This window comes from Natator depressus, chromosome 11 (genome assembly GCF_965152275.1).
Source record: "Natator depressus isolate rNatDep1 chromosome 11, rNatDep2.hap1, whole genome shotgun sequence".
NCBI lineage: Eukaryota > Metazoa > Chordata > Testudines > Cheloniidae > Natator > Natator depressus.
In genome coordinates this window covers 74,811,754-74,835,544 of record NC_134244.1, presented here as the reverse complement: position 1 = coordinate 74,835,544, position 23,791 = coordinate 74,811,754, and the positions used below count along the sequence as shown (strand labels likewise).

At 49.7% G+C, this 23,791-nt stretch overlaps 1 pseudogene; it reads right to left on the bottom strand.

Moving 5' to 3' along the window:
* The window catches only part of LOC141996305 (butyrophilin subfamily 1 member A1-like), a 183,880-nt pseudogene that overhangs the window by 98,955 nt on the left and 61,134 nt on the right, over positions 1-23,791 (bottom strand).

Below are 23,791 nucleotides of genomic sequence, written 5' to 3'. Positions count from 1 at the left end.
CTCTTGTATTCCTGCAGACTTTCTATCATGTCGTCTCCATGACCCCAGAAGTTCCATGGGGTCTGGACTGACAAACCATAGGGAGCAGGGAGTGATTGAGATGGAGAAGCCAATCTCATTGCCCCAGGATTGTGCAGCCTGTTTGTCACTGTCCTCTATGGTCAAGAGGACTGTGGGGATCCTGGGTCAGACATGGGGGAAATAGCCCACTAGGAATGAAAAATTGGCTCCTCTAGATGCCGTCATCCTAATCTCTGCGACCCTAGAAGGTTTGCATCTATCTAGTCGTCTGCCTCATGTCATTTCCCATCTGGTAGCTCCTTATCTCTGCCCCCAGAAGGGAATCTGCTCCCTCCCCACTTCGGCACCAGGGATGGGAAGGAGGAGGGGTTGAAGAGGAGCGGACTGGACTGATGGGCAGATGTGGGGACTGCAGGGTCACAGAATTAATTAATTGGGATTTGGGGGTTGGAGAGAAGCTGGAAGCCCCGCACCAGCATGAAACGTTTTATACAAATCTGTGTCATTAGATCTATGGTACCCACAGCAACAGCTCCTGCAACAGGGGCTAAAGTCACTTTCCTCTATAGATATGGATGAGTTGGGAACACTGTAATTGTCACTGTGATGCTGGCAAACCAAGTGCCAGCTCTTACCAAAACTTCAGGCATTAGCTAAGAACTGGCAAACTCATAGCTGGAGATCAGACCAGTTCACCTGTATGTTACTTTTACTTAAAATAGGTATTAGTCTTGCAAGAGTGTGTTGAGTGTTTAGACTCCACGAAATACTTGTAAATTGCTGCATGCATTGATTTCACATGTAATGCTGGAATTCCATGCTATAAGAAAATAGCCCAGGTCTCCTCTAGGAGTTGAGGTCGAATTTAGCAGCATTAAATCGATTTAACTCTGCACCCGTCCACACGACGAAGCCCTTTTTTTCGACTTAAAGGGCTCTTAAAATCAATTTCCTTACTCCACCTCTGACAAGTGGATTAGCGCTGAAATCGGCCTTGCCGGGTCGAATTTGGGGTACTGTGGATGCAATTAGATGGTATTGGCCTCCGGGAGCTATCCCACAGTGCTCCATTGTGACCGCTCTGGACAGCACTCTCAACTCAGATGCACTGGCCAGGTAGACAGGAAAAGGCCCGCGAACTTTTGCATTTCAATTTCCTGTTTGGCCAGCGTGGCAAGCTGCAGGTGACCATGCAGAGCTCATCAGCAGAGGTGACCATGATGGAGTCCCAGAATCGCAAAAGAGCTCCAGCATGGACTGAACGGGAGGTACGGGATCTATCGCTGCATGGGGAGAGGAATCCGTGCTATCAGAACTCCGTTCCAATTTTCGAAATGCCAAAACATTTGTCAAAATCTCCCAGGGCATGAAGGACAGAGGCCATAACAGGGACCCGAAGCAGTGCCTTGTGAAACTGAAGGAGCTGAGGCAAGCCTACCAGAAAACCAGAGAGGCGAACGGCCGCTCCGGGTCAGAGCCCCAAACATGCCGCTTCTATGATGAGCAGCATGCCATTTTAGGGGGTTCAGCCACCACTACCCCAGCCGTGTTGTTTGACTCCTTCAATGGAGATGGAGGCAACACGGAAGCAGATTCTGGGGACGAGGAAGATGATGATGATGAGGTTGTAGATAGCTCACAACAAGCAAGTGGAGAAACCGATTTTCCTGACAGCCAGGAACTGTTTCTCACCCTGGATCTGGAGCCAGTACCCCCCGAACCCACCCAAGGCTGCCTTCCAGACCTGCCAGGTGGAGAAGGGACCTCTGGTGAGTGTACCTTTTTAAATAGTATACATGGTTTAAAAGCAAGCGTGTTTAATGATTAATTTGCCCTGGCATTTGCGGCTCTCCGGGATGTACTCCCAAAGCCTTTGCAGAAGGTTTCTGGGGAGGGCAGCCTTATTCCGTCCCCCATGGTAGGACACTTTACCACACCAGGCCAGTAGCACGTACTCGGGAATCATTGTACAACAAAGCATTGCAGTGTATGTTTGCTGGCGTTCAAACAACATCCGTTCTTTATCTCTCTGTGTTTTCCTCAGGAGAGTGATATCATTCATGGTCACCTGGTGGAAATAGGGTGCTTTTCTTCAGGGGACATTCAGAGATGCCCGTTCCTGCTGGGCTGTTTGCTTGTGGCTGAACAGAAATGTTCCCCGCTGTTAGCCACGGGGAGGGGGGAGGGGGGAAGGGCTAGCCACACGGTGGGGGGAAGCAAAATGCGACGTTGGAACGAAAGCACACGTGCTATGTATGTAGTGTTAACAGCAAGGTTTACCGTGAAAGAGTGTACCCATTGTTCTATAAAATGTGTCTTTTTAAATACCACTGTCCCTTTTTTTTCCTCCACCAGCTGCATGTGTTTCAATGATCACAGGATCTTCTCCTTCCCAGAGGCTAGCGAAGATTAGAAGGTGAAAAAAAACGCACTCGCGATGAAATGTTTTCTGAGCTCATGCTGTCCTCCCACACTGACAGAGCACAGACGAATGCGTGGAGGCAGACAATGTCAGAGTGCAGGAAAGCACAAAATGACCAGGAGGAGAGGTGGCGAGCTGAGGAGAGTAAGTGGTGGGCTGAAGAGAGGGCTGAAGCTGAAAGGTGGCGGCAGTGTGATGAGAGGAGGCAGGATTCAATCCTGAGGCTGCTGGAGGATCAAACTTATATGCTCCAGCATATGGTTGAGCTGCAGGAAAGGCAGCTGGAGCACAGACTGCTGCTACAGTCCCTGTGTAACCAACTGCCCTCCTCCCCAAGCTCCATAGCCTCCCTACCCAGACGCCCAAGAACGCAGTGGGGGGGCCTCCGGCCACCCAGCCACTCCACCCCAGAGGATTGCCTTAGCAACAGAAGGCTGGCATTCAATAAATTTTAAAGTTTCAAACTTTTAAAGTGCTGTGTGGCCATGTCCTTCCCTCCTCCTCCAGCACCCCTCCCAGTGCTTCCCTCCTCCACCACCTCTCCCAGGCTACCTTGGCAGTTATCCCCCTATTTGTGTGATGAATTAATAAAGAATGCATGAATGTGAAGCAACAATGACTTTATTGCGTCTGCAAGCAGTGATCGAAGGGAGGAGGGGAGGGTGGTTGGCTTACAGGGAAGTAGAGTGAACCAAGGGGGGTGGGGTTCATCAAGGAGAAACAAACAGAACTGTCACACCGAAGCCTGGCCAGTCATGAAACTGGTTTTCAAAGCTTCTCTGATGCGCACCGCGCCCTCCTGTGCTCTTCTAACTGCCCTGGTGTCTGGCTGCGTGTAACCAGCAGCCAGGCGATTTGCCTCAACCTCCCACCCCGCCATAAACGTCTCCCCCTTACTCTCACAGATATTGTGGAGCGCACAGCAAGCGGTGATAACTGTGGGAATATTGGTTTCGCTGAGGTCTAAGCGAGTCAGTAAACTGCGCCAGCGCGCCTTTAAACGTCCAAATGCACATTCTACCACCATTCTGCACTTGCTCAGCCTGTAGTTGAACAGGTCCTGACTACTGTCCAGGCTGCCTGTGTACGGCTTCATGAGCCATGGCATTAAGGGGTAGGCTGGGTCCCCAAGGATAACTATAGGCATTTCAACGTCCCCAACGGTTATTTTCTGGTCTGGGAATAAAGTCCCTTCCTGCAGCTTTTGAAACAGACCAGAGTTCCTGAAGATGCGCGCGTCATGTACCTTTCCCGGCCATCCCACGTTGATGTTGGTGAAACGTCCCTTGTGATCCACCAGAGCTTGCAGCACTATTGGAAAGTACCCCTTGCGGTTTATGTACTCTCCGGCTTGGTGCTCCGGTGCCAAGATAGGGATATGGGTTCCGTCTACGGCCCCACCACAGTTAGGGAATCCCATTGCAGCAAAGCCATCCACTATGACCTGCACATTTCCCAGAGTCACTACCCTGGATATCAGCAGATCTTTGATTGCGTTGGCTACTTGCATCACAGCAGCCCCCACAGTAGATTTGCCCACTCCAAATTGATTCCCGACTGACCAGTAGCTCTCTGGAGTTACAAGCTTTCACAGGGCTATTGCCACTTGCTTCTCAACTGTGAGGGCTGCTCTCATCCATGGTATTCTTGCACCTCAGGGCAGGGGAAAGCAAGTCACAAAGTTCCATGAAAGTGCCCTTACGCATGCGAAAGTATTGCAGCCACTGGGAATTGTCCCAGACCTGCAACACTATGCGGTCCCACCAGTGTGCGTGTTTCCCGAGCCCAGAATTGGCGTTCCACCGCATGAACCTGCCCCATTAGCACCATGATGCCTGCATTGCCAGGGCCCGTGCTTTCAGAGAAGTCTGTGTCCATGTCCTCATCACTCTCGTCACCGCGCTGACGTCACCTATTCGCCCGGTTTTGCTTTGCCAGGTTGTGGTGCTGCATATACTGCTGGATAATGCGCGTGGTGTTTAATGTGCTCCTAATTGCCCAAGTGATCTGAGCGGGCTCCCTGCTTGCCGTGGTATGGCGTCTGCATAGAAAAAAGGCATGGAACGATTGTCTGTTGTTGCTCTGACGGAGGGAGGGGCGACTGACGACATGGCTTACAGGGTTGGCCTACAGGGAATTAAAATCAACAAAGGGGGTGGCTTTACATCAAGGAGAAACAAAAACAACTGTCACACAGAATGGCCCCCTCAAGGATTGAGCTCAAAGCCCTGGGTTTAGCAGGCCAATGCTCAACCCACTGAGCTGTCCCTCTGCCCGGTATTTCAGGCAGGACTGAATCTCCATTAAACTTTTCAAGGTGCCCCTGACAGACCTCACCAAAACGATTGTCGGCCGTTGATTTCACAGAGCGAGGGTCGGGGGAGCAAATGAATACAAAACAAATCTGGTCTGTTTCTTGTTTTGATCCTCTCCATCTATCTTTTACATCTTTGGCTGGCAGCAGACGGTGCAGAAGGACTGCTAGCCATCCTCATCTCCTGCCTGCTTGCCAGAAGACAGTGCAATAGGACTGCCTGCAGGACTAAAGAGAATGACCTGGTCGAGTCACTCCTCTTTCAGTCCCTGTGCCCATGTCTGCCCAGGCGCTCCTGACCGACCTTACCAAGGCGGCCAGGAGCACCTCGGACATGATGACGATGGTTATCAGGCCTATTGCACCGTCTGCTGCCCCAAGGCAATGGGTTGCTGCTGCTGTGTAGCAATGCAGTACCGCGTCTGCCAGCACCCAGGAGACGTACGGTGACGGTGAGCTGAGCGGGCTCCATGCTTGCCGTGGTATGGCGTCTGCACAGGTAACTCAGGAAAAAAGGCGTGAAACGATCGTCTGCCCTTGCTTTCACGGAGGGAGGGAGGGCCTGATTATATGTACCCAGAACCACCCGCAACAATGTTTTTTGCCCCATCAGGCACTGGGATCTCAACCCAGAATTCCAATGGGCAGCGGAGACTGCGGGAACTGTGGGATAGCTACCCACAGTGCAACGCTCCGGAAGTCGACGCTAGCCTCGGTACTGTGGAAGCTCTCCGCCGAGTTAATGCACTTAATGCACTTAGACCATGTTCTCTGGGGACACACACAATCGACTATATAAAACCGATTTCTAAAAAACTGACTTCTATAAATTTGACCTAATTTCGTAGTGTAGACATACCCATAGGTAGGTTTGGCTTTCAAATGTTTGCTCTGAACTTATGAGCCCAAACATAGGAATCACACACACACCCCACCCATCCAGAAGGACTATCAAAATCAGATGGGCCATCAAGGAATATCACAACACAAAGGGTAGGGTAATGGCCCTGTTGTACCTTGAAAATGCTACCTGCCAGGCAGCTAATCCTGGGGACTTGGAAGCTGAATGAAGGGAATAAAATAAGGTCACAGGAAATTTTTCCATCTCTTCACTGTTTGATCTCTCACAGGGCCAGAGAAACCAAGGTGAAGCCAGAGGTCCCCAGGGGCTGCCTCCTGGGTGTGCCCTGAAAGACACTTAAACTTGACAGATCCTACAGCTCTGTCACTCTTAGGATTTAAATGGTAACTCATTTGTGTGTGTATGTTTGCTTGCTTTAACCTGTAAATAACTTTTTTATTTCTTTTTCATAGTTAATAAATCCTCAGATAGTTTATTACAGGATCGGCTACAGGCGTTGTCTTTGGTGTAAGATGTAGGGTACCAAATAATCTGGGGTAAGTGACTGGTTTCTTGGGACTGGAAGCAACCTGAACTTGGTGTGAGTTTTGGTGTAAGTGACCATGTATCACTAAGTCCAGTTTGTCTGGGTGGCAAGATAGACTGGAGAGTCTATGGGGACTGTCCGTGGTAAACCAGGAATTCACATTTCTTACCTGCTTGGAGGAATCTAATTATAGCACACACTGCCAGTCTGGGGTATCTGCCCTGTTTCCGACAGTCTGCCCTGAGGTCGGTTGTGAACCACTCCAGACAGTGACAGTCACACACATGGGTGATGGGAAGGGGGAGTTGTAAAATCTAAAAAATAGACCGAAAACTTTATATAATCGTTAAAAGTAAGATCCTGATTTGGGGTCAACCTCTTCATTTTTCAGCATCTGACTCATGATTTTTAACTGATTTGGGGTTGGCAAAACTGGAAGAGGCAGGGACAGGGCTGCCTCAACCGGAGGAAATAGAAGACACAAGAAGAAAAGGTGCATGAAAGTAAAACAGGAACATACAGAGTCCTGGAGTGTGGCTTGTGACTGGGATTTGAAGAGAGTGGGAGAGAGACAGAGAAATAAACAGGGAGGGGAAACTAGTGCCAGAAAAAATGAGTAAAAATGAACAGTATGAAAAAAAAGGGAGAAGAAAAGGGAACATGAGAGGCTGGATATTGGTGCTATTTTAGCCCTCTTCTTTCCATACCCTGTAAAGGCGTCTCTGAATGGTCCACAGTCCACAAGGAAGGGAGGAGATGGAGGCAGTGAGGGCAAGGGGAGGAGTGGGCAGTTTGAGGATGAAGCAGAACCATCTAATCCTCCCTATGAGCCCCCAGAACTGACCCCGGAAAGTCCATGTAGCCACAGGCTCTAGTCACTTGTTGCCAGAGCCCTCACCCAAAGGCACAGGAACAAGGGCAGCCATGGCCATGGTGAGTCCTTGCTGCCAGGGAATGGAGGCCCAGAATCAAAGTGGGATCAAATGGTCTGGGTGTGGAAGTCCCTGAACTTTTGCAGATCCTAGGGGATGCCCCCAGTCTGGGGCATGTCTCACACAGCCTTTACTGCAGGGAACCAATCCCCACCTGACCCAGTGGCTGGGAAACTCAGCAAGTAAATACTTATAAAAAGAACAGGAGGCACCTTAGAGACTAACCAATTGATTTGAGCATAAGCTTTCGTGCTGGAAATGGCCCACCTTGATTATCACTACAAAAGGTTTTCTCCCCCCCACCCCGCTCTCCTGCTGGTAATAGCTCATCTTAAGTGATCACTCTCCTTACCGTCTGTATGGTAACACCCATTGTTTCATGTTCTCTGTGTATATAAATCTCCCCACTGTATTTTCCACTGCATGCATCCGACGAAGTGAGCTGTAGCTCACGAAAGCTTATGCTCAAATCAATTGGTTAGTCTCTAAGGTGCCACCAGCCCTCCTGTTCTTTTTGCGAATACAGACTAACACGGCTGCTCCTCTGAAACCTGAATACTTATAGGTTCCCTCCTAAAATCTTCGCTTGGGGACTTTCCACTCAGTATTTCAAGGAACGCAGACCAACCAGAACTCTTGGTAGGGACTGGTTCAGGGAAATACTTCGATGAATTGATTTGTTCAGAATATTAGAAATGACCGGAGTCAGTCCCATAGCCGGAGCTGAAACATTACAATGGCAATAAAGAAGGAGCAGTCCCATGCTGACAAATTTGGATCAATCTGTTGTTGTAAACTGAATTAAAAGAAGTAGATAATTACAGATTTCCCTTTGAGGTCATTCAGTCCTGTCTTCATGAATAATGTGTGAAACAATCATTTCCTCACTAATGTTCTGTGGTCTGAAAGTCTGGGGCAAAGATCTCATAGGCTCATGGACTTTGAAGTCAGAGGGGACCATCGTGATCATCTAGTCTGACTTCCTGCACATTGCAGGCCATGGCACCTCGCCGACAAGTTACAAGGGAAGTGAACTGAAATATAGTTTATATTGCTTTGAATATCTGTTTCTCATGAGATATATGTATATGTCAGACAAATTTAAGGTGGGAGATTTGATCTCAGCGTTTCCCCCATGGAATAGATAAAGGCTCACTTGGGTGATATTCAAGCAGCCAGTACTCACCAAGTAGATGCAGAGGCGACGAGGGGAGGGGCAAGCGCCACATGCCCCTCCCCAGACGCCGTGGGGGGCACAGAAGTAGCCCCATGCCAGCAGCTCTCCAGCGCGGCTCTTCTGGTACCGCCCCAGCCCCGCCCCAAGCCCTGTCTTCCGGCGGGGCTGGACAGATGCCGAGAGATGGAGCCGCGTCAGGGCTAGGGATGGTATGGAACAGCTGTGCCGGAGGAGCTGCCAGTGTGAGGCCGCCAGGCAGCCCCACTTTCTGCTGCTTTCGCCACTGCTGTTCCTGGGAGAGCCCTGCAGCTCCACCGCAAACCGCAGCGGCGAGAAGAGCAGAACATGGGGTCGCTGCTCCCTAGAGCACCCCCAGCTGTGTCCTCCGACAGGGCTGTACAGACCCCTGGGCCAGGAGTCCGCTGCGGCCAGAGCCTTGTGGCTCAGGACAGAGCCCCCCCCCCAGGTAACATGGGATGGGTGGGAGGGACAGGGAGAGCGCGGGGGGCAGGGTGGGAAGGAGTCACGTGGGGGTTCATGTGGCAGGCTGACATTCCCCCCCACCCGCCTTTAGCTGGTGCCACTTTTGTGTCCCTCCTGGATCCTGGAATGAAGCTTCTGAGAAGTTTTAAGATCACTTGGCTTTTTAAATTCCATCAGCTCTCCTGAGCTGGTTTGCGAAAGCAGCTGATTAATTGGATAGTTACAGTAATTCCAGTTAATTAACGTGAGAGGAGAGGTATCCTTAAAGAACCACCCACCGTTAGTTCTACTGAGCTGCAAGGGTTGGCAGCAGGAGACTCGCATTTTCAAGTGCCTCCCTTTGGCTGAAGACAACGGCAGTGTTGAGGAGATTGCTCTTTTTGGTTCCGTGGCAGTTCAGAATAAAAATCATTTCAGGTCCAACTCGTCGGTCTTTTCTGGAATTTCCAGTGAATCAAAAAAGTCAATTTTGGGGCTATTCTGGAGATTCAAGCCTGTGGCTTGAAACACCAGGTGAGTGCCATAGCCACTGGGTGAAATGGGGATGGGGGGGGGATAGTATGAATTCCTCTGGCCTTTTTGTGACCGACCAAAACTATTTGTGTGAAATCTGCAAATAGTTTCCTGCAGCACATCGAAAACAAATTCATGATACTTACACACTTGTATGCACCACAGGCTGACAGTGCTGCCTGGGAAACAACTTTTCCTAGACTTTGTTGGACTATTGACACGTGTGTTTTCTTTCCCCGGTGGCGTGAAGGTCATGGAGCACATGACGTGGTTTTCTTTTTTTCCTTTTGTTTGGAAATTAACATAATCGTGCCCTCCCCGGTGTAACATGTAACATTCCCCAGCAGTGCTATGGAAGCCGCCGGGACACTGCACCCCCAGATTCTTCACAGTGACATTATCGTGAGATGATTCCGACATAGTTATGATGTATTTTACGCAAGAGAAGTCATGGGAGATGTCATTGCATAGGGTATGATGTGCTGACTGTGATTATCCTAGTTGTATGCATGCATCATTTCTGTATCTGAAGTTAGGAATATTGACTATGTAACTGTATTTCAACTGTGTTTACACTTGGGGAACGCCCCCTAGACAAGCTGCTTTCATTCAGAATGGCTGGCTGGGAAGGGCCCATTCAGGTTAATGAGCCATTCGGAAAACAGTAGGCCTTAGAAGAAGCTTCTCTTCCTGAACCTGGGGAGCCTTCCTGAGGATGCTACAGACAGCCTCTGAGTTATGGCTACTGTAACATGTGACCAGGTCACCTGGTTCTGGTTTCCATCTTGGAATATCAGTGTTTTTCCCCAGACTGATCTGGGAACTAAGCTTTGAAAGAAAGGGTTCCCGCCATATGCAAAAGCTATTTAAGGCAGCGTTCTTCACTGACTCCCCACCCAAAGAGACTCTTGGAAACACCTAAGGAACAGAGACGGAACTGGAGCAAGTTCCGGACCCAGGCTTACGGGAGTTTTAGCCTATGAATGAAACAGCTGGGGATTCCAAGCTGGCCCCTTAAGATTCTGCACCCGCTGGTATCATCACTTAGGGTGAGAATTTGCTATTCATATCTGATCTATGTAGTATACTAAGCTCAGATTGTGTTTTTGTTTACTTTCCATGGTGGCCAAGCTTACAATGTCTATGCTCCAGGTCTCAACTGCTGGTTGCTTTGGGGATGTCCGTGTTTGAGGTATTAGTCTTTTAGTAATTCTTAGTGCTCTGCTCAGCCAAAGTTTTTTCAGATTTATTCAGCTTCCAGTTAACATCCATTAGGCTTAAAATTACACGCTCAGCTTGTAACACAATTGTATTTTATCAGACAAAAATAACTCTGCAGTTAAGTTCTGCCCAAAACCTAAGGGCACAGGAGCATTCCCCGACATATGGGCTACCTTAGCACACACTGAATCAGAGCACCAACATTTGTCGGACTCAGTGGCACCTCTTTTGAACAGTCAGAGAGGTGTCCAATGCATCTTCCATATAATTTTCTACTGAATTAATCTTAAACAGTGATCCAAGGAGCAGTTCAGAGCTCCGGCTACAATTTGTTTCCCTTGGTTAGCAGAGAATAATTGGTCTATTCCTCCTCCCATTTCGTTCTTTAGAGGATCTTTGTTTAATTCAAATTTGCTGGCCAGGTATGCATATAGTGTTGCCATAGATCTTGGCAATCTGGGTAATATTTGGAGAAAAGAAAGCAGTTGAGATGAGTTGGGGTAGCAAAGGTATCAGGGCCATACAGATGGGAGATGGCATGGTTAAGTTGGATGTATTGCCACTCCTTCTTAGACTCTAGATTGAACCTTTCTTTTAAGATTGTAAAAGGGAGGAAAGTGTCATTTTCAATAAATTGACTGATGGTCAAAATTCCAGTCCTAATCCAATCTGGCCAAACGATGGGGTTGCCTGCTAGACAGAGTTTTGAGTTACCCCAGCCTGAAGCCCTGAGATGAAGAAGGGAGGGATTTTTTTAATTTAGTAGACACTATATGACAAGTATTTCTGGCTGCCCCAATAGCTGGTAATTGTTCTTTAGGGAATCGGTATCAATCCAAGTACAGTGCATTGGCAAGGTGTAAAGGTGCAGCCATTTCTGTTTCCAGCTGGAGCTCTGCAGCCCAGGGGAATGAGCCATTGTGCTGCTTGGCTAAGAATTATTGCCTGATGTTAAAGTTAGGAAATTTAAATCCATCTGTTTTGACAGGGAGCTGGAATCTGTGTAAGGAGATTCTGGGTTTGTTACCAGTACCTACAACAATGACCTGGACATGGTGTCGATTTTGGTAAAATAAAAAGGAGGAATATGGATAGGGAGGGAATTCAGAATGAAAAGGATCCTGGGAAGGACCCATTCATTGTAATTATGTTTGTTTTTCCCTGCCGCCCATTTAAATCATTTGCTAACTGCATGGTTAATGGGGCTAGGAGCTTTATCTTCTGAGACCCTGATTTGATCGCTTGAATTGGAGAACTTGGAGTGGAGAGTGCTTCCTGTGTGGCAAAATGTGACAGATGTTGTCCAATTTGATATAGAGCTCTTTATCTGAACATTCCCCCTGTGTCAGTGTCCGGTGAAGGTCCATACAATTGTTCAAGAGTGTTTTCCGGTCTGCTGGCAGTTTACTAAGGTCATACAAAAAAACCCCCAGCTCTCTTTGTGGTGCTTCATTTGTCCAAACCTTTCTTCGATGGGCACTCAAGCAGTGTCACAAGTGAGCAAAAAACCTCCCTCTTAAATTTTTCTTCCGAGCTTCCCATCACCTTATCTCTGCCCTCGTAAGCAACATGTCTCTTCTTCCGATGAATACAAGTTCCCTTGAAGACAGGCTCAACTCCTAAGTCTTCCAAAATTTCTTTGGCAGCAGTGACGGCATCTTCAAATCTGTTGTCTCCATAGGCCAGAGCGAAATCAAGGTAGCGTCTCATCAAAGTAGTAGTGGTTGTCCATCGAATGAGTTTGTAATGCCTTGCTTACAATGTTTCCTTGGAACAGGATATTGTGCCAGACCACAGCTGAGACCATCAATTTGAAGTCAGTGATCTGTTTTGCCAGGTTTTGCACCTCGTGTTGAATTCCTCGATGCCAGTGCTCATGCATGATATTGTCGTATTTCCCAAGGAGCTTCACCAAACTGAGGAAATTACTGTTATGTTCAGTGAGCAACTTATCCGACGAGCCATGGAAAGTCAAATTATTCTTTGCAAGGGGGAGGGTAATTGAGATCAGATGCTCAAGCACGTTCCTCCAATGCTGGGTTTCTACATTAATAATGCACTGGTTTTCTGCATCTATACATTTATTCAGCTTGATCCTGGACTTGACCTCCATCCATTTGGAGTAGGCCCTAAAATGGCTGGGTGACTTTTCATGTTGCTTCAGAGCATCAGCCAAGTTTTGGTAGTAACTGTACCCGGAACGCGCAAGCAAGGATTTGGCATTCTTGTCAAATATTTTGCAACAAAAACAGAACACTTTGTCAGTTGATTTTGAGTAAACTAGTCAATGCCGATTCAGTTGCTCACCATTCTCGAGCACTCTTTCTCAGTGTGACTTTGAGACAGAACACTTCTGCTCATTTACTAGAAATGTCATATCCTCAATCTTGCTCAGACCATTCAAAATTGTACAATCAATATTGGCAGAGTTTAGGATCGCCGGCCATAAAGCAGACTCTGATGTATCGATTTGTGGTGTGCAATTTTTTTTTACTGCTGTTTCTCTCATCATGCGAGGCTGATTCTTCTTTATCGTTTCTCTCCTTTTCATGTAAACCAGATTTTTCTTTGTCATTACTCCCCTTTTCATGGGAGCCACATTCTTCTTTATCATCCCTCTCCTTTACGCCACCAGGAAAACTAGACGATTCTCCATCACTTTCCTCACATTCCCATTCCTCATCTTCAGGCGAATCTGCTCATTCCTTAGTAATAGGGCTTCCATCATTTATGTTTCACTCCTCAGTTTCTTCTGCACGGGAACAACTGCTACTGCCTACAACCTGGTCTGTGTGGATCTGCTTCAGATATTGTCCCATCACATTTGCCCCTTGCTGCAAAGTAGATGGCAGCTGAGCTTTTTGCTTCCTATACTGAGCTCCTGAAGGCTTTTTTGGGATCATCTTTTATTTTCTACAGGGGAAACAGACAGTATCATGGAGACCAAAAGTCTATGCTCTGCAGTCTTAGAAAGTCATCCAACATTCTGTGTTAAGCAGGGCAAAAGAAGGAACAGTGGTTCTTTTATGTTGTTGCATCGATAGGTGTTCGATAGATGTCTCTGGCGTCTCATTAGATGTGTCTTTTATTAGTTGCTGCTTACACTCTTGGAGTCTTATAACACAAGTTCACTTCCACGATTCCGCAATAAAATAAGGTTCACACTATTGTAGCATGGCTCTCACGTCACTTCATTTTTTTCTTCTATCTCACTGGGTGCCTGGCGACACCTGCCCCTTATCTACCCGTGAGGGCGAGGCTGACAGCATTCTAGGAAGTTCAAGGAAAATGTAGTTCTCAGAAAGTCTGGAAGGTGCCACAAGATTCTACAAAGATCCAGAATATTGTAGGAGGTTCGTGAAAAATGAACCCACCTACAGAACACCTGACACATGTTACCTCAGACATTCTATTTCCCCTTTGGTCGCTAACAGCTGATATCTCCCTCCTGCGTGTGACGAAGGTCCAGGGAGCCTGGCTACTGATAGCACCCCAAAGCCACCTACTTGCTGCTCGTCTCTTTACTGTGATGGTGCCTGCCGAAGTTATCAGTGACTGATGTGGGAAAGTGCCCTACCATGGATGAAGAAACGAGGCTGCAATCCCTCGAAACCTTGGGCAGAGGATTGCAGAGTACCTGCACAGAAATTTCATGAGGATTGCTCAGGAGGATTCGAGGGTCCTCCCTGTGTCAGAAGCAAACTGCTCCACGTGCTCCCCCAACGCTACCTCACTGTGTGGTACCACCTCCTCTTCCAGTGTGAGTGAATTAAAGAAAAGTCAATAGCTGTGTCCTGCCAAGTTCATGGCCACCGTCACTGTCATGGGAAATAAATTTACACATTTACCTGAGGGTCCCCCCCCGCATCAGGCTCGCCAGTTCTTGACAGCCAGGTCTGACTGTAGTGCATTCTCGAACATCATAACGGGATCCCCAATTGCATGTCCCCCCGTCTGCTACTCTTCCTCGTTCCCATCCCTGCTGTTTACGGCTGGGGCCTGTGACTCAGACTCCTCAGAGGTATCCACAGTGAGATGTGGGGTGTTGGTCTCTGCCAAGTATTTCATGCAGCTTATTGGAGAAGCAGCAGGTCTGTGGCTCAGCACCAGGTCAACTGTTGGCTTCCCTGACTGCCTGGTGTGCCTGCTGCAGTTTCTTCACGTTCCCATGGCGCTGCTGCCGATCCCTGCCCTACCCCTTCCCCGGCATCCCCCGAGCAACCTGCTCACGGATACCGGATACCACTGCTCTGTCGCTCTGCCTGCAGAGCTCTTCTCTCCTCAGGCTCAGGAGATCCAGCATTTCCTGCCTACTCCAGCCATCGGTGCGTCTAGAATGTGTAACTGGCGTGCGCAGATGGGCAGCGGCACGCGCCCTGGGAGAGCTGCTAAGTGTGCGCTCACTCAGCTGGGCAATGCAGAAACGGCATTTCAAAAATATGGGGGGGTTTAAATACAGCGACGGCTCCTGGTCTTCATGACTCCTGGGTAGTGGAGTTCACAGCTGTAAGCAGAGAGGTGTGTTGGGCACTGGGGGACAGCTTCTGGAGGTCCGTTAGGGTTGACCTGGGTCATGCAGTATCCTCACACACACTGTGTCAACCTCAGTCTGTTGCTCATTCCCTGCTTCTGGCAAAAGGAGGCTAGGGACACCGTCCCTGCCCATCCTGGCTAATAGCCATTGATGGACCTATCCTCCATGAATTTGTCTAGTTCTTTTTTGAACCCTGTTATGGTCTTGGCCATCACAGCATCCTGGCAAGGAGTACCACAGGTTGATTGTGCATTGTGTGAAGAAATACTTCCTTTTATTTGTTTTAAACCTGCTGCCTATTAATTTCATTTGGTGACCCCTAGTTCTTGTGTTATGAGAAGTAGTAAACAGCACTTCCTTATCTACTTTCTCTACACCAGTCATATTTTTATAGACCTCAATCATATCTCCCCTTAGCCATCTCTTTTCCAAGCTGAAAAGTCCCAGTCTCATTAATCTCTCCTCATACGGAAGCCGTTCCGTACCCCCAATCATTTTTGTTCTTTTCTGAACCTTTTCCAATTCCAGTATATCTTTTTTGAGATGGGTCTCACTGCACAGATTCTGCAATTCAGCCACCATCTGCTCCTCTTTCTCTGAGTGGGAGATGCTGTCCCTGAATTTAGCTGTCTTCTCAGCCCACAGCTTCCCCTACACTGGCTCTGTCTTTTCACCCCCAGAGGCTGGGTTCTAGGCTATTCATGGCATCTCTGCCCCCTCCCCTTCCCTCTCCCTCTGGGAATGCAGAGTGCCACAGGGCAGCCTGGGAATGGCAAGGTCCATGTTTCCCCTCACAGTGAAAAGAGAACCTGGTCCGTACTTGTTTGATCCCACCCCCAAAATAAATCAGGCGATACAATACCCTCCTTGTAGAAAGGGAAGTTTTAAAAAATGATTTATTTACAATCAGGGAAACTGAGACCTAATTCACCTGGACAATGAGCTTTGCCTGTTTGTGTGAATTTTAGTGGCTATGCCTCAGCTGGTCCTCTCAACATCGTTGTTGCCTGGGGGTTTCAGAACCCGCAGCGATGGTAACTTCACTGTTTCACTCCAGGCAGTGTCGGGAATAAATCAATGGGAACACAGAGATTCCGTCTGATAAATGATTAATACAAGTACGTATGCGCTTTCTAAAACTGCAGTTTATTACATTTAAGCCCACACAGACCTAAGGAATAGATTTAGAACATCCCGGGTATTTTCCTAAAATGTGAGACAGTATTGGGTAATTAATGGTAGGTCAGGGGTGGCCAAACACTTCCCTCCTGGGGGAAAAGGTGTCAGAAAAACATCTCTCTTAGGAAAAAGAAAAGGACTAACTCTAAGGTGCCACAAGTCCTCCTTTTCTGTTTGCGAATACAGACGAACACGGCTGTTCCTCTGGAACATCTCTCTGAGGATGGCTGCAGAGGACTGCTCCAAAGAACATTCTATATCTAACCCTTTTTATAATTAACTTCTACAAAACACATAGGTCATAGTGACCCCTACTACGTCATCACTTTTCCTAACCATTTTAGTCATAATAAACTTCTATATCAAAGGTGCCCAAACTCCAAGCTTTCTGTCCACTTGTTTACTTTCAGTCTCAAATGTTGACTTGTCTTTTCCCTCCTCCCATTCTGATTAGCAGAAACTGCAGCTAGTTTTGACCTTGCCTCTAAAAGCCTGCTTTCAAATTAACCCTTCAATATATGGTGTTCTATTTCATTAATTCATGGTGACTGAGTGCAGATAATATGGCTGCAGTTAGCTTGATCACATACTGGGGTACACAAACACACCTCAAATCCAGGGGAACACCATGACCACAGAGAGTGAGACCGTCTGGCGTTAGCATCTAGCTGCTCTGTCACACACGCAGCAGAAACTGTGCCCACAGGCTGTGCTCGCTGGATCCTTGGAAAGCTCCAGGCAGACGGAGCAGGTCCGTTGAATTTGGAGGGGTTTTGCTGGATTCTCATCAGCCCCAATGCAGGGAAGAGAGGAGCTGAGTTTCATTTTCCCCTTTCCACAAACGGGCTGCACCTGAACCTTGCTCAGCAGCATTTGAGGATTTCTGTGTGAGGGAGGCAGAAAGGTCCCGATTCACAAAGGGGACCCAGACTCAGCAGTTGCCACCCAGTGGAACCCAGAGCCTTGAGTTAGGCACCTAGGCTCCCTGTACAAGGGATGGGGAGAGTTAGGGGCCTAAGAATGGGATCAACAAAAGCCAGCGCTCCGAGTGGGAAGCTGCCTCAGCCAGACAGTTGGTTTCAGGGAGGTGTGGGAGGGAATCTCTCACCATCAGTTTACAGCAGGGGTTCTCAAACTGCGGGTCGTGACCCCTCAGGGGGTCATGCAATTATTACCTGGGGGGTTGTGAGCTGTCAGCCTCCACCCAAAACCCTGCTTAAACCTCCAGCATTAATTATAATGTTAAATATTTTAAAAAGTTTCAGAGTAGCAGCCGTGTTAGTCTGTATTCGCAAAAAGAAACGGAGGACTTGTGGCACCTTAGAGACTAACCAATTTATTTGAGCATAAGCTTTCGTGAGCTACAGCTCACTTCGTCGGATGCATAAAGTGGAAAATGCAGTGAGGATATTTTTATATACACAGACCATGAAAAAATGGGTGTTTAACACTACAAAAGGTTTTCTCTCCCCCCACCCCACTCTCCTGCTGGTAATAGCTTATCTAAAGTGATCACTCTCCTTACAATGTGTATGATAATCAAGGTGGGCCATTTCCAGCACAAATCCAGGGTTTAACAAGAACGTCTGAGGAACGGGGCGGAGGTGGGGTAGGAAAAAACAAGGGGAAATAGGTTACCTTGCATAATGACTTAGCCACTCCCAGTCTCTATTCAAGCCTGTTAATTGAATCCAATTTGCAAATGAATTCCAATTCAACAGTCTCTCGCTGGAGTCTGGTTTTGAAGTTTTTCTGTTGTAATATCGCAACTTTCATGTCTGTAATCGCATGACCAGAGAGATTGAAGTGTTCTCCGACTGGTTTATGAATGTTCTAATTCTTGACATCTGATGTTATTAGGCCCTGTGATGGTGTCCCCTGAATAGATATGTGGAGCAAGAGGGAGGGATCACTTGGGTGGGGGGCCTGTCTCCCAGCAATAAACCGGTCTCCCTGAGCCCCCACCTACAGAAGCATCTCCCTCCACATCTCCTGAGAGAGAAATCAAACCTATGTGGGAGGGGTGTAAAGTTCTGTTCCGGACACCCAGAACTGTAAACCGAAGTGTTACCCCTCTGTTTTAGAAAGAGTGAGCTTTACTGGAGATTAGACTGTGTCCGCTCCCCGCCACATCTTCCCGTTCAATTCACCAGCAAACTCCTCGAGACTCTGCCAGTCTTTACCATAGCTTGCAGGTAACAAATCAATGATCTCCACTTCCCGAGTTCCCCAGAGACATTTCTCTGCAGCGTCCAGTCGCTCTCACAGGACACTGGCAAAACGTTATTAAGTTTTCTGTCTCCAAAGAGACACACAGCACACACCAGCCTGTGAGCTGAGCTGAGGACTCAGTCTACACTCCAGTATAACAGCACTGATAGGTAGGAAAAATAAGACTGAGTTTATTAACAAAGAACAGCCATTTAAGTGATGCTAAGCAAGAGAAGAAGAGAACAGATTGGTTCCAAACAAAACTAAACAAAGCAGACTTTCTAGTGACTACAACTCAGTTTTAGCACGTTACAATCGTTACCTAAGAAGTTGACATCACTAGCCACCCAGGCCAGGGGACCCAGCTTCCACGGCTCGGAGGGGGCCGTTCTCTTTCTTCCCTAACTAACAGTATGTCCTGGAAGTCGACTGCATTTTTTCAGGAGCCAGGAAGACTTCCTGGGGGTGCGGACTCTGTCCCCAGCGTGCTCACTAAGCCCTTTCCTGCCGGCCGCATTGCTTCGTTTACCTTATCTGTAAATGTACTTTCGTTGTTCTCTGCCTGTCCCCAAGCCAGTCAGACGTTCCTCTGGCTAGGGCTGGCTGGCTTTACGCACTGCCTCCCAAACACATTCAGAACATATTTCCAGCACTCACGTATCACTCTTTTGTACACAGCCCACACAGACATCACACAATGATTTTGGGGACCAGCCTGTGACCAGTTTATATATGACACCGTCTGGATACCTATGAGGAGAACCGCGTGGGGGGGTAATGAGTGTGTCAGACCTGATTTGAGTTACTGTACAGTGGGTGCTCTGCCAGTTGGCATTGAAGGGCTCATGCAGCACCTCAGGAATATTTTGGCCCTGGCGTTGCTGTACAGCGCCGTCCACTGTCACTCCCTGCTCTCTGTCCCATTTTCTCTCTCTGCCAGATGTCTCCCTGCTCCCCTGGCAGCTGCCTTTTCACCATCAGTCCCAGAAACTGTTTTCCATCCAACGCCCCACTTATCCCCCCTCCCCCTCTATGCAGCTATCTCCTCTCCATCAAACCCCCTGTCTTGGAATCTAGTCACGGCACAGATCTGACCCGTCCTGGCTAGCGCTGGGTGGGGTTTGCAATGGAACATGGTTCTGATCTATGTTCACCTTCCCCTGAGCCATGCAGGGCCCTGCAGGTGCCTCCCGGGCCAGCGCAGCTCAGGGCACAGACGAGACCGAGGTTAGTCCTGTCTACACTGCAGAGCCCGGCCGCGCTCTGAGGGTGTTGGCAGCCACCGTGCGCTCAATGGCTCCTGCAGGAACAAGAAACGGAGAGTGCAGACAGGGCCAATCCCTCCTCACGCATCCCTCCCTCCTCTGACTCCAGCCTTCCCCGCTCCTGGATCCCTCCCTTCTGCCAACTCTTACCCTGCCCAAGATCCTCCTGCTCCTCACACTGGGGTCTTCTCCCCTTTGTCATTTCTGCCATGGTTCTCTTCCTCCTTGTGGTCTCTCTCCCCTCCCCTCCCCTCTCCTCTCCCCTCCCCTCTCATTACATCCCCCAACCCCCTCCCCAGAGTCTCTCTCATGATCTGGGCTCTTCCCTTCCTGCTGCTGCAGCCCCCTCCCCACTCCACGCCCCCCTTGGCCACAGCATCCACCCCTGACATTGCACCCCCACACCGCCCTCTGTCCCTGCACCCCCACAGCCCAGCAGCCTGCTCCCCGCACCCCCTTCTCTGCCCCCTCCTCTCCCCCAGCTCACAGGCCTGGGACTGGGAACTGAGGGAGGGGGCAGGGAGGTGATACCCTTTGTACCATCCCCATGGGAACAGAGCTGGGGGCTGGTCAGCGCTGGGAGGGGATAGTCTCTGCCACGGCTGTCACTCTCAGGGACAAAGATTCCCTTTGGCCTGAGCTGGGACAGGACAGATTATTAGGGGAGCAGTGTTTTTACCCTCCTCTTTGTAACCAACATAAAAATAAGGACGGAGCGTCCCGGAGAAGGTGTCAGTGCCAAGGGAAGCTGCGCCCACTGCTCATGACGGCAGGTGCCGGGGGCAGAGGAAGGTGCTCAGGGCTGGGGCAGGAGGCAGACATTGGGGGGCAGCAAAGGAAGGGGAGGGGCAGGTACTGTGGGAGCTGCTGGGGGGTCTGAGGCCACTCAAGCCGGTTCCCCGTTGTGCTGGTTGCTACACGGGCAGAGGGGGATCTTCACCTGGATCTGAATGATTGAGGGCACAGATCCCAGGGGCTGTCAACAGGACAGTCCACGGGCTCCGGGGTCACCTAGGGCGGCACAAAAGGAGCTCGGGGCCTAAGTCCCTGGTTTCAGCTCCACGGTGAGGCACAAACCTCCTGCTGACCCCGGAGCTGCCAAAACTCACTCGCAGTCGAAGTTTGTGCAGTAAAAGTTCCCTCGGTGCCTGCGTTTCTCCCTCCAGCCATGACCACGGCTGCCTCCCTCCAGGCGCGTGGACGCCTATTCCCCGGCCTGAGCCCCAGCGTGATCCACAGACTGGGGGAAGATCGGGGTCCAGCCGTCCCAGCTAGTTTGGTAGGCGAGCTCAGGGGCGCTCTCAGACCGGGTCCCTCAGGCGAGGCCACGCAGCAGCTGGCTGGGGAGGGCTTCCCTCATACATTTTAACCCAGGGGCTAGAGCATTCCCCTAGGATGGGGGGACTCCCAGTCCCTGCTCCCCTCGGGCAGAGGGGGAGCTTAAACTGAAACAGGGCTCCGCCAGTCTCAGGAGAGCGCTTTGACCACGAGGCGAGGCGGAGGTGGGGGGCTCCCGCACTCTCTCCTGCTGAGGATTTTCCATGGTGGGTAAATAAAGGGCCATTGGTGCAGGGACGGACCCTGGCTTCCCCCCTCGCCGGGGGGTGCTCTAACCCCCCAGCTGTAGAGTCAGCCGCATACTTGCGCTCTCTGACCCAATCACAGGTGCCGACTCCGAGGGTGCTCCGGGGCTAGACACCCTCAGAAACAAAACAGTGGGTGCCCATCAGCCACCCTCCAATCAGCTGTTTGGTGGGCCCAGCTGTTTGGCAGTGGGCGGGAGGTGCTGGTGTGGGGCAGAGCGGGGGCAGGAAGAGATGGAGCAAGGGCAGGGCCTTGGGGGAAGGGGCAGAGTGTGGGCAGGGCCTTGGGGTGGGGGTGGAGCACCCACCCAGAAAGAAGAAAGTCGGCACCTGTGCCCAATGATCTTTAATTATTCAGTCCGTCGTGGAACAGCTTCCAGAGAGAGGAGGTCTCAGAACAGACTAACTTATACCCCAGGGGTTAGGGCCCTACCCCGAGAGCTAGAAGGCCCCTGTTCAAATCCTTCCCTGCCTTGGGCAGAAGGGGGAATTGAAGCAGGGTCTCCCAGGTGATGGCTTTAACCACGGGGCTACAAGTCATTGCCAGCTCCTCCACCCCGGCCGGTTTGTGTGGCGTGAGGAAGGCGTCCAATTCATTCCCACAAGATCTGCCGTAGGTGCTAAGCAGCCTGACTCCAAGAAAGGGGTTCCCTTTGTGGATCACTGAGCAGAGATAGGTGCCCATCTCCACGAGAGAGGCAGGGCTTAGCACACCCCCCTTTCATCCGCATCTCCTACTGTCTAGCGTAGGCATCTCCTCACCTCATGTCTTGGCGTTTGTGAATCACAGTCTAAGGGCAGGTCTTCGCTTAAAATCCTGCACCGATGCAGCTGTGCCGCCGTAGCACTTTCACGGAGATGCTCTAAACTGAGAGGAAGGAGCTTTTCCCATCAGTTTAGTTCATCCAGCCCTGCCCCCCCGCCCCCCCCGGCTCAGTGCATTAGGATACCCTGGCGTGCGAGGAGCCCGGGGCTCCCGGTGCTACAATGTGCGTGCACATCCACTGGACAAGCTCATCCCTGCTGGAGCTGCCAGACTCTCCCAGCCTGCTCGAGTACACACACATGGTCAGGCTGCAAGCCAGGTGAAAACACGCACATAGCCACAGGTGTGAGGCAGAAAAGCTGCCGTATGGCACAATTTGTGGCAACTGGGTCAGGGGAGTGTCACAAGCTGGTTATAAAAACCTGTCTGCCCTTGCAGTGGGGACAGGGCCTGCCTCACCCCAGAGCCAGGGGGACGCTGAGCAGCTCTTGTCTGCTCCTGTTACACGAGAAGAACATTGTGGGTAGAGCTCGGTCTGAGCATGGAAATCCTGCCGTTGGGAAGAGAGAGCTGAGCCGTTCAGTGCCAGTGATGGGCAGATAAGAATGCCCATCCTGCAGAACCCAGGTACAGCCCTGGGAAGGGGACACTAGGGGACATATTTCACCACCAATCAGCCCTTTCCCAAAGGGAGTGTGTCCCTGTGCTCAGCAATAAATCTGCGTTTCGTCTGCCCCCAGTGACATTGCTATTTCCAGCCGACTGAATGTCACAGGGAAACACTCTGTGCAGGGAAAGGAGCAGAGAGCTCCCAGGGGAAGGTGGGTCTCACCATGGATACAATACCAGCGGTATGTACAGTACCTGCGTAGAGCCGGGCGCTTCTCCACCCTGCAACCAAACACAGACAGAGGGGTAAGAACGCCCCTGGACACAGACACACTGAGCAGGAGACAATGTCACCCAAGGGTCGTACTGGGGGGAATGGAACTTACTGAGCTCAGCCTGGAGTTTGTCTGAAAATAAAAGAGAGAGAAATGAGTCAGTGTCACATTACCTTGCAGAAGGGAAGTGAGTGAAAAAGACCTCAAAGCAAGGAAGCCTCCTGGGCAGCAAAGGAAAAGGAAAGGAAGAAATACAGTACAGTAACCTCATCTGGCCACCTGCTCAGGAGCAAGAGGTTGTTAGAGCTAAAGAGGGATCCTTCAGCAAATGAAAAGTATTAACCCTGTGAAGCCAGTAGAAAGCCACATTAAGTACATTGGGTGAAGCGAATGATAGGAATTAGGGGGTTAAAATGGAATTAGAAGAGGGAATAGCCAAAAATATAAAACAAATAAAGGGAACAATTGAGGAGGGTAATGACAATGCTGAGAGACTGATTTCTTTGCAACAGTTTTTACCACACTGAGTGTGGTGGGAAGAGACCAGCCCTGGAGCTGCTCTTTTCAAGAAATGAACATCAGGGCTTGAGGTGTGAAGCAGAGATAATAGAACAGACTGATTAATGAAAGAGCCAGACGTCACCAAGACCAGAGGAGATCCTTGCCAGGTTGCAAATGCCCAAGAGTTGTGAAATGACCTAAGAGCGCTATGGCGGAGCTGTTAACAATAATATGCATCTCATTAAAATCAGCTACTCTTCTGGAGAATCGGAATGTTGTAACCAGCTTTTCAAATTTTGGTAGGACTTGTCCTGAGAATGACAGCTCAGTGAGCCTTGGGGAAGGGGTTGGAATAGGGGCAGGGAGGAGGCAGAGTTGGGGTGGGGCCTTGGGGTAA